Source organism: Austrofundulus limnaeus, unplaced genomic scaffold (assembly GCF_001266775.1).
Source record: "Austrofundulus limnaeus strain Quisiro unplaced genomic scaffold, Austrofundulus_limnaeus-1.0 Scaffold160, whole genome shotgun sequence".
Lineage (NCBI taxonomy): Eukaryota > Metazoa > Chordata > Actinopteri > Cyprinodontiformes > Rivulidae > Austrofundulus > Austrofundulus limnaeus.
This window is the reverse complement of record NW_013952562.1, coordinates 499,466-502,441: the sequence shown is the minus strand read 5'-3', so window position 1 is coordinate 502,441 and position 2,976 is coordinate 499,466. Positions and strand designations below refer to the sequence as shown.

Below are 2,976 nucleotides of genomic sequence, written 5' to 3'. Positions count from 1 at the left end.
GAGTGTTGGGAACAAATATGGTGGATTTACCGAGTAAGGAAATGATTACTGACCTTCCCTCTACAAATGGACTTGTGTAGGTGAGTCCAGAACTGATGATGGTCCGGGAAGACTCAGAGCCGGGTAAGGGAGCTGACTGGTTACGGTAATCCAGAGGGCAGTCCAAGGTCAGAGCCGGGAGGTCAGAAATCCAAAAACAAATCCAAATCACAATCCAGGTAGTGGTGTCCAGAGAGCAGAAACAGGTTCRTAAGCCAAGGGCCAGATTTAGCGTCAGTATCAGGCAAGGRACAKGCAGGAGACAAAGGTCAAGAGACAGGCCATGGGTCAGGAACGAGAGATCAGACATGGGCATGAAAATAACACTGGCCATCTACTTGGGGAACCGTTCAATAACCTGGCAGTGAGAGTCTGTTGGTATGGAGCTTAAATAGGAGGYAGAACAGGTGAAACAGATGAAGGTGATTAATGTGGCRGTGAAGCAGGGGGCGTGGCATGAGTAGAGGAGCTGGAGAACAKGCTGTGGATGATRAGCAGCTGAGATCCATRTGGAGCAGCCAARACATGACAGAAAATCACAGTTTTTCCTAATACAGAAGGACAGCTGCAAAACCTTTGTGACCACAAACCTCTGAAGGAGAGGGGGACTCTGCAACTCCAAGGATTTAGTCATAGGGCTGTTGGGAAGGTTTAGAGGAAGGATGCAGCTGGGGGGTGAGATGCATCTAAGGATTTGCTCTCAGTCAAATGTAYGAAGTGTTCATTGGCTACTGAGACATCTTTGATTTTTCCAATTTGCTTTTCTAATTGCTATTTTTTTTACTCTTAACATTTCTAGAAATGTGTATTTAGCCTAAAGTCACTTTCATTTACTTTGACCTTTTGTACAGCAACACAAAGACTTTACTAACTTATTGTAACTTACTTAATGTTGACTTTACTTATTGGTGTTAATAGTGGACACACTGGTGCCCATATCCAGCAGTCACAATGCAAGGGGCAGGGYACATGTCAATCACAGGTAATATGAGGGTTTAAATGTGTACTTTGGTAGTTGTCAACAAATGCATGAACTGGGAACTTAACTCACAGCAATAGTTTTCTTTACTGCCTCACTGTTGGCCAAACAATCTGATGTTGCCTTGAAAAGTCAGAACAATMCTGTTTAAATCTGAAGAACAGTTTTCATAAGAGCAATTAAAAATCAACCCTACCTAACCCTTTCCCAACTCCTCTTAAATTACAGTGTGAAACAAAAAAATGGCTTGTTGACATCTGCTCTTTTGTACAGAATATTTTCAGTTTCTGCAAAATATTGAGTCCTCCTCCATTTTAGCTTCCTTACTGTCATTTGAAAAAGCTGCTTTGCTATGTAAAATGTTTGCTCTGATGTTAAAAGTCATAAGGAAATGTGGGACAAGCGTCTGCTGGGTTCACCATGAAGCGAATAAATAAATCAATGTATTTAAATTAATCATGTCCCCTGAGTAGTTTCTTTTATTTTATGTGCTGTGTCTCTGAGATGCATGGAGAAAAATTATAGGGTGATGCATCGAAAAAAAAATAAACAGAATCAGTGCTGCACCTCCTACACATCGTCGATTCAGTGTGGCTCGACGATTGCGATAGAGTCACTTTGTAGTCCTGTTTTTGAGCAGCGATGAAGCTGAATCAGATGCTGGAACGGCTTCCAGGGCTGCACTGCATAATCAAAGACTGGCTGGGCAATATAGCAACAGTTACATTATAATAACCCAAAGCAGGCTGCAGTCCAGCACTCTGCTCTTTGTGGATCTGTAAGCTTTACTGTGTCTCAGAAGTTATTTCAATTAGGTGTCAGAATCTTTGATTTTATTTTATTTTTTGTTAGTTTGTTATTAGGCCTATTTATGTTTTTGGATTCCTCTGTTTAGTTTTGCTTAGTTGTGATTTAATCTTTTCAGCTCAATTGTATTTCTCTGTGCCAGCAGCCAACTCCCTCAGTAATTTTCCAGTCAACCTGCTACACCTGTTCCCTGTTCTCTCAGCTGTCTCCCGTCTACTCATTAGTCTCAACCCATATTTTGAGCCTGTTTCTATCTCCACATTAGCAAAGCATTATAGATTTTATGCATCAGTTCTGGTCTTCCTTGTTCCTCATGGTGCGCTCAAACATCTTATTCATTGAAAAAATGTTGGAGTACATCTGATTTCTGAATTCCAGAGATCAGAATTTTCAGAATTTTCTAATTTTAAAAAGAATCTATGCCCTGTGATACAGTTTGCATTACAGTAGCTTTCATCTCTTCATCAGACAGATGATAACTTCCAACTCTACTTTCCTTACAGAACAACACATTTAGAAATCATATTGTTAGCCTCAWGGCATATATGTCTAAGTCATTTGTGACCAAATATGTCTTGGGCAATCATGCTATGAGTCTAACAATATGCATATTACATACTAGAGACATACTGGCTTAGTTGGTAGAGCRGATGCCTCTCAGCAAGAAGGTCACCATTTCGAATCCTGGATCGGTTACCTTTCTGGGTAGAGTTTGCATGTTCTCTCCATGCATGCGTSGGTTCTCTTTGGGTACTCCGGCTTCCTCCCACACACCAAAAACATGACTGTTAGGTGACTCTAAATTATCTATAGGTGAGAGTGTGAATGATTGTCTGTCCCAWTTGTCTCTATGTGAGGCCCTGTGATGGACTTGTGACCTGTCGCACTGTGACTGCTGGATATGGGCACCAGTGACCCCCATGACCCTGACAGGAAGAAGTGGGTATAGATGATGGATGGATGGAAGGATTGATGGATGGATGGACATACTAGCAGAGGTGTCAAGTAACTAAGCACAAATACTTCGTAACTTTACTTAAGAAGAATTTTTGGCAATTTATACTTTAGTGGAGTAATCATTTTTTAGCCTACTCTATAGAACCCAAGCTTTTATCCTTAATGTGTTTTTTTAAGTGTTTTATACTTTAAGT

The 2,976-nt window shown here is 40.8% G+C and overlaps 1 protein-coding gene across 1 annotated transcript in view; it reads right to left on the bottom strand.

Moving 5' to 3' along the window:
- The window catches only part of gfra4a (GDNF family receptor alpha 4a), a 228,059-nt gene extending 227,797 nt beyond the window's left edge, over positions 1–262 (bottom strand). Inside the window, exon 1 of the mRNA XM_014017074.1 lies at positions 54–262. The gene's annotated coding sequence lies outside the window, so the exon portion shown is untranslated. The remainder of the gene's footprint in view (positions 1–53) is intronic.
- Between the last annotated feature and the right edge of the window lie 2,714 nt (positions 263–2,976).